This window comes from Lepeophtheirus salmonis, chromosome 3 (assembly GCF_016086655.4).
Source record: "Lepeophtheirus salmonis chromosome 3, UVic_Lsal_1.4, whole genome shotgun sequence".
NCBI lineage: Eukaryota > Metazoa > Arthropoda > Copepoda > Siphonostomatoida > Caligidae > Lepeophtheirus > Lepeophtheirus salmonis.
This window is the reverse complement of record NC_052133.2, coordinates 10,684,842-10,692,940: the sequence shown is the minus strand read 5'-3', so window position 1 is coordinate 10,692,940 and position 8,099 is coordinate 10,684,842. Positions and strand designations below refer to the sequence as shown.

General features: G+C 32.9%; 1 long non-coding RNA gene across 1 annotated transcript; it reads left to right on the top strand.

Annotated features, from left to right (window-relative positions):
• Positions 1 to 5,846: 5,846 nt before the first annotated feature.
• LOC139904914 (uncharacterized) lies at positions 5,847 to 6,246 on the top strand. Its single transcript, XR_011779194.1, has 2 exons — positions 5,847 to 5,939; positions 6,069 to 6,246. It is a non-coding gene; the product is annotated as an uncharacterized lncRNA (long non-coding RNA).
• The last annotated feature ends 1,853 nt before the right edge of the window (positions 6,247 to 8,099 follow it).

Below are 8,099 nucleotides of genomic sequence, written 5' to 3'. Positions count from 1 at the left end.
GAACTGAGAAATTACAAGAATGAATAATTTAGAATTGCATAACATAGGTCCAAAATGCTATTTGTCAAATGTTTATTATATTTTTAACGAAAAAAAAAGTTTTTATTAGATTTAAATAGTCAAACATATACCTATATTAAAACAAAATCAGCACTTTGAGATGCATAAATCACATTTTGTATGAAATTATTCTATTCCAAAATCAAGTCTACATAGGTCTTTTTTTTAGTATAGGTATACATTCGACCAATTCAATCTAATAAATGGGTGGTATTTTATATAAAGATACAAAAAGTGGTTCACGAATGGCAGTATGAACTTATGTTATTTAATTGCTGTAATTTCTCAGTTTTTCTATCTCATTTGTAGTGGGTGCACCTGAGTCTTTGCTACAGGTTTCTAGTATTATATGTCTTACTTGACAACCAGCTGGCCTCTACTCCTTTTTTTCTTTTGTTGCCTTCTTTTACGTATACTATATTTTATAAATCATAAGTTATAAATATATGTAAATCTGAAAAGATATTTTAATGACTCTTATTAATAATTATTCAAAATTATATCTATAAAATATTAGATGTAGATTTGTTTAATAAACTTGGAATATCCATTATAATAATAATAAATAAGAACTGACAGTACGAAGGGCTGACGGTCTTAAGACTGGACAAGATCGAATAAAAAATTACTTACACAATACTATTTACAATTACTACTTTTGAAACCAAGTATTACTTATTAGTACTGGTCTTTCATAAATACTGAAGTATAAGTAATCAAGGACACTTAAGTACATTGATCAATGCAATTGTACCAAAGAGATAAAATATATAGAGATCTTACACTGAGCAATAATGAAGGATTTTTTTTGTTGTCAGTAGAAAGTTAGTTGAACAAAAGAGTAAGACATATTGTTATTTATAGATCAATCACTCCCGATTGCGTAGGGAATCATCCTTTACTTGTATAAAAACTAAAGAGTTCCGTAAAGAGAAATATAATCAAATCTAAAATTCAGTGAGCAACAGGGGCGCTAATAGCTTTCATCATTGACGGATTACGATCCCTTGCCCACTCCTGACGCCATCACTCTCAGGGATCCGCATCCTGCTGGATTTAGACGACAATTGTTTCCACCCATCTTTCATGTTACGGCGGAAGAACTCGTCAACATCAGAGAAGAAGCCAAGTGTAACAACAACGCTCTAGTCGTCAACGACCTCTAAGTAAAACATACAAAGGGTTCCACAGACCTTCGTAACGAATACCCAACACCCTCTTAGAACAAATGAGGGCTCTCCTATATCAGAGTAATACTTCAGACATGCATACTTCTACGACACAAGCTTCATCCATGGTATCTCAGCTAACCGTAGCGACTGTATCACCGGCTGCACTAGCATCCTCACCGACCTGTTCAGCGGGTCTTAGAACTTCGAACATACCTGCGACCACACAACCTGCCGAGACCCAGCTATGCGTAGACTGGCAGTAGCGCTACCATAACCTCTAACAAAACATTCCAGGTCTCTGAAATCGAAAAGCTACCAGGTACAGCAAATTTTCGACAGTTCCGTCACTGGGGTGATAACTGGAATGCTTCATCAAGAGCCCAAAACTTTGTGTCCTTCCCCTACGAACAGCAGATACGGCAAACACATCCTGGAGTACTCGTATAAGATGGACTTAAAAGCCTCTGATCTCACAGTTAACGTCCTGCTCGAGCAGAAGTATGTAATCATTGTTTGATGCACAGGTCGTCAGGTAAATCGTCGTTGGGATCTGTGTCAACGACACAAGAGTTGCTCTGGAAGAAGAGTCTAGCTTCCAAACACTAAATAGAGCAATTGCAATATGTAGGGCCAAAGAGTCGCCTAAAAGATCCTCCTCCAAGATCTCCAGCATAAAGATCCAACATGTTCAGGCAAAATCTAAAATCTCAGCCTACCGCTCCTGGGCGAACACAGATGGATCTAAGTAATCATGTAGAAACTGCGGCAAAACCTACTCACGCAGTAAACAAACATGCCCTGGAAATGGTCAGAGTTGCAACAGCTGCAATAAGAAGGGAGATTATGCTTCCATGTGCCGTAGCTCTCCTAAGTATCTTCTGTATACATGACAAACTTATGACTTATGGTAATCCCTTAGTTACTATTACAATTTGAATGTTCTACTCAACCACAGCGGCGACAACTTCTTCTTCACATCATCATTGTATATTTTTTTATCACTTTGACGTGGATTTAGCCCTGGGTGAACGTTTTGTATATTATATTTTGTCCTCCTCATTACAACAACTAGATGTGCTACTCTGTCCACTATCGATTTTTTTTTCAGTTCGGTCTTATGTGACTTTTTTTTGAATGGATCAGGACCGATATTTTACCAAGACCAAAATCTAGACCATGGACTGAAATTCAAATCACAGACTTTAGACCCAAATTTACAATTGTTTTTTTCTTCTTCTCTTTACAAAAAAAAAATGTCATATTTTTCTCAAATATATTTTCTAACCGAACCGGTCTAGGATTTCCAGATTGGAACCCAACACTATATGTCATTTTATTCACCTTGTTCCAAATGCGGATTTTGTAATTTAAAACTTTTTATTGCTTAAATAGAACTACTTCATGATTTTGAGAACAACGAAAAAAAAAAAATGATGAAATTAATGGGATTTTGAATGAAACATCGCATTTGCGATTAAATTGATAGATACTTAAAGATATATCAATAAGAATTGGACATCTTTTTATCATTATTCCAATTTAAGGAATTATGTAGGCGTATGTACAGTGATGCATAAAATATGTTCTGTTGTTATTTAAAAATAATAGAAACCGAAAGGCGAAAACAAACGTGGTAACCCTGACAATTTAAAAAAGGTGTATTGGAGAAGATCAGCTTAGTTGTCATGACGTTTTTTAGGTCAGCTGCAAGAAAACGTGAGGAGAAAGAATTAAACACAAATTCCGACTCTGTACATTGCAATGTTCTTATGTTACATGTTCTCTCTTGAAGAATTAAATAATAGTGATATCAGCTTTAGAAAAAAAAAAAAATAATGTTTATAATGTCAACTGGAAAAAGTAGCTACTGCTTCCAAGAACATATTTTACACATCTCTATTAATACATACATTGAATGAGAGTTTCACATTAATTCTTTATATAAAATTTTAATCAAAGTTTTTCTATCCTTGCATACATCCTTTAATTCCATCCTTTGAGTTATTTCTATGGGACAAAAAAAAAATCAAATTTCTTATTTGAATGCAAGGATCTTTATTTACATTCCCACCTTGTTTGAGTCATAAATCTTCCTCTTCATTTTTGCATATGAAAACATGTTGTAATTTAATTATTATACATCGAATCTATTAAATCTTTGGATGAGAAATGTGTGCAAAAAAAAAAGGGTAAAAAACATTTTCTTCCCATTAAATGCTTACATTTATATAGGAATATATACATATACATATATTTATTAATCAATGGTATTTTAATTCTAATTGGTGTTAAGAAAGATAGATATGAGCAAGGTTGGTACCAAGGGGTGATGTGACACCCGACGCTAGGTACTTTTGTCTTATTATAATTTTTCTCCGCCCATTTTCTCTTAAGCCACCTTCTTCAAGGATATTCTGCATTAATATATAAAGTTAAGCAATTCAATAGGTTGCTTTAGAAATATATATATATATAAAATATTTTCAATATTAATGATTTTTTTTTCTCCAAAACTTGTAAACAAGGCCATCACATATTTGGTCACTCAATATGGCCACCTTCAGCATCAATTTCAACCTTTACACGAAGCCAATTCGTCGTGTAAAGGGTACACCGGAAGGATTTTCAGGAGTTAATGACTAATTCCTCATTCAAGTTGTCCCGCACAGCCACTATTGTAGCCTTCAGTGAGTCCACATTTGGGTGTGGATATATGTTGCTTTCTCTCTATAATATGCCCCACACACAAAAGTCCATCATGTTCAAATCTGGCTACGAAGGGGCCATGGTTCTTTACACCTTGCACCTCCCTAGCCTCCTGCCCTTCATGCCACCTGTTAAAAGGTGGCATGGGATCGGCATGTATAAGGACAGTATCAAGTTTCCCATCACGGCTCTCCTGATGGTCCTAGCAGCCACGGATGAATCGTTGACGAGGAGATTCATCGATTTGGTTTGGTCCTCCTTGATGTTCTTCTCCAAGTCCCTATTTCAATTGTACCTTCAACTTCCTGCTTTCCTGGAGAGGTCTTCTACATCATTCTTCATCTTGGCCATGATTTTTGCTACCTCAACTTCAGCATCTAGAAGATCTGAATCACAGTGCCTTTTTGCTTCTTGCTCACACAATATGACGAGATGACGAAAGGTATATTGGAGTTTGTTTATGCACAAACAATGGTTGAACTAAAATGTCCAACAAGAATAACTAAACCTTCCTATACTAATGATAAAATTAACATTACTTAACAGTCCACGTTTTGCTGCCATCCCTCTACAATTAAAATCGATGATATTTATACGTCTTTAATTCTTATTTGGTTAAAATTGATACTCCTTTCGAATTCTTTAATTACATTATGTAATGTTTATAACTATAAGCACTTCCAGGAGTTGTTTTATTTTAGAAAAATAATAGAATTATACACTAAAAATCCAATGCATACATACTATCAACATATTAATATGTAATGAGTACGAACCAGAGACCAAATAGATAATACAATTATTATAATAAGAAAAAGAAAAATCGACAAACACGACAAAGATTCGAATGGAAGAAGTGATAATCACTTTTCGGTTATCAATTATCATTAGACATTCATGTTGGCAAATACTCATGGATTGAATAATAAGCATTATATAGACAAGAGCATAATTCCATCATTTATTCAAACAAAAATACTTTGTCGGATTCTTATTAATTGGTGGTAGTGAAGGAAAAACTTCGATTCTAATTTAATTCCAAATGATTTTCACCTCTCTTTTATTATATTTAACAAATGCATATGATTTTATTTTATAAATATTTTTTATGTGTTCTGTGTATCTAAGTATTTTTTGATAAAAAAAAAGAATGGCTTCAAGCGCGCACAAGTAAAATCTATATAGTCTATCACTTATATTACCTTTATAAAATATTTTAAAGGAATAACAGAGTTCATTCTATTATTGTATGTCCAAATGACTTCTATATAAGGGCAAGTCAGAGTCCTTATTCGAGTACTACAGCTATCACTTGTTATCCAAAATGCGTGTGGGCATTCAATACCAAAAATACCTACACATTCAAATCAACTGTCACACAATACAAGATATATTTATCTTGCAAATTATGCCGCATTGAAAATATTATTAAATATGTTTGTACAAAGTTTTCCAAAAGAAAACCTGAGATAAATGTACATTGAAAATATTTGGACATAAAAAATATATGACCAAGATTGAACTAAAGTAATAAATACATACAGCCTTTCATGAAACATGGAATTACACATCTAAAAAGTGAATAAATAATGTGTATATATTCACAGTTTATCTTTATTAATAAAACTAATTTTGACAGTCCATGGATATCTCATTTTTAAGTCTGCGTATATTATCTTAGAACTGTTAGACTGCTTGATCTAGAAAAAAATAACACGTAGCAACAAGTGTGGGTAGATAAAACACAGCGCGTCATATATATGTATATGTTTTTCATAGGGAGTTCATATATTTAGGTTTATAAATCTTAGACATCTTTTAGCATGGGATTTTTTGCTGTTCTTGGCAAACTAAACAGTGTTTTTTTATATTTTCTTAAGATGTTATAATTTGTTTTTTCATTCTTTAGGGATGAGAGAACGTCTAAGTATATATTTTTTTACATATCGAAAATGCTTACAATTTACAAGTCTGTTCGTCTCTTCGTTGGATCAACGTCGGGTTAGTTATAATGTTAAAATTGTTTTTTCTAAGTTAAAGTCCAATAATTGCTATTTTTACAAAAAAAAAAATAATTATCTGGGAAAAGTAATTGTATTTTTTTTCTAACACTTTTTGAATATACTTTAGATTCTCAGGAAATAAATAAAACTTTGTGGTTTGACGGAAGAACTTTAAAGATCATTGTTCCTAATCGTCCTTCAGGAAAACTCTATCTGCCACAAATATCTACTTGCACACATTTCTACATACTTGAAAATATAAAAATATCTTATTATATAAATGATCCTATCTTGCGAGAAAAGAATATGTATTTTGCATTACCAGAGTAATTTAATTAAACACAATTATTGGTAATATTAAAGCATATTTTTTATTAAATTAATAAGTGGGTAGATTTGCTTGTATTTATACTTACAACGATGAAAACCAAATTGGTTTTTGTAAGTAACATAGCAATTATTATATACTTAATTATCTAAAAATATATCCTTACATGAAAATTATACTCATTAGCAAAAAATAAAGTATAGTGAAAGAGAAATGGCGTAAATTATCTCTCCATAACTGACGCAAATACTTCCCTTCCACCCCAAGATTGAAATGAATATTTAAGTAATGCATTTTTTTTGGCCTTAGTAGTTACTAGTGGTTGTACTCAACATTGCCCTGAGTCGACTGAAAGACAAATTTCCCAACAAATCATCATTGATACTCTCTGTTTTTTATGAGTACAGACAGAACAACAGGTGGCTGACTAAAGGGTACATAAATGTTCCATAGATCATAAAAAACCAGTTCCGATCAAACAGTCATGGTCTAAGAGGTAATCTCTAATGAGGATGAAAACTGACGTTTACCTGGATATTCCGAGGACTGTGGTGTTCCCCTGTATACAACAGGTGGCTGGGAACCATCTGTTGGTATGACAGCAGAACAATGCGCACTACCCTGTCTCAAAAATGTCCATGTAATGGCGGAAGGGGCATGCTCACGACATTGTTGACAAGGACACATGGCCTCCTAACTCACGAGACTTGAATCCCTGCACTATTTTTTCTTGAGCCTGTTGGAGACAAGGTCCGACTGGCGTCCTCATACTACAAAGGCCACCCTGATCGCCTCCATCAAGAAACAGGCGGCAAGAATGGAGAAGGAACTAGTGAAGAGGCCCTGTAGGAGGTTCAGGAGGATGGTTGATCAAGTCCTTGAGGCAGCAGGTCACATTGAATAAGTGGATTCCTAAAATGAAAATGTAACAATTTTTTTTTCTTCAATAAAATCAGTTAAAAATTGAAAAAGTTATATTAATTTGTTTAAAAAAATGAGAATCGCAAATATTTGAAGTCTGCATCCTATACATAAGAGAGCAATAATAAATCAAACAGAAACATATTTCATCAAATGAAACTACAGTCAATCACAACTTTTAATGTGTTTTTCATAATTTCTGAGGAGACAAAGATAAGCCACTATTTTTTAATAAATGATACACGCAAGATATTGCAAGGATATTTAAGTCTCTGTTAAATAAATGCTACACGGAAACTACAGAGTGTTGGAAACAATAACTTAGATCAATAGTGAAAAAATAAAATTGCAGCAGTAGTCAATAACGATCTGAGCAATTTATTGAATATATTTTACTTATATCTGTACAATTTGAATTTATTAATGAAATAAACTGACAATATGAAAATAGGTAGATTTTATCAAAGTTGCCCAAAAATGAAAAGTCTTTTAATAGGGAAACCTGAACTGATAAAATTGTTTATTTCTGCAATTGAATTTCCAAAAAATATCATATATTCAGTAAGAATAATTGATATTACAATATATATAAATAGTCATAGTTGAAAATAATATAAAGTGTTGGTCCTATCTAGGGGTACGGATTTTTATTATTTTTAATATTTCGAGAATAAAATTTAAATAAGAGGTTTTATGGGACATTTATTTTACTAAATTCTCTGAAAATAATGCTTGGGACATTTTTTTATTCAATATGTGAGCCCTCAGCTCTAATATTTGCCTCAATACGAGGACTGAAAACTTGAAGGTCTTTACTATGTAGTCAGACTAGACTTTGATCCACTCCTTCTTGATGGAAGCCTCTGGAAGACTGGTCACTTCTCTGAGTAGTAGCACAAACCCTTTCCT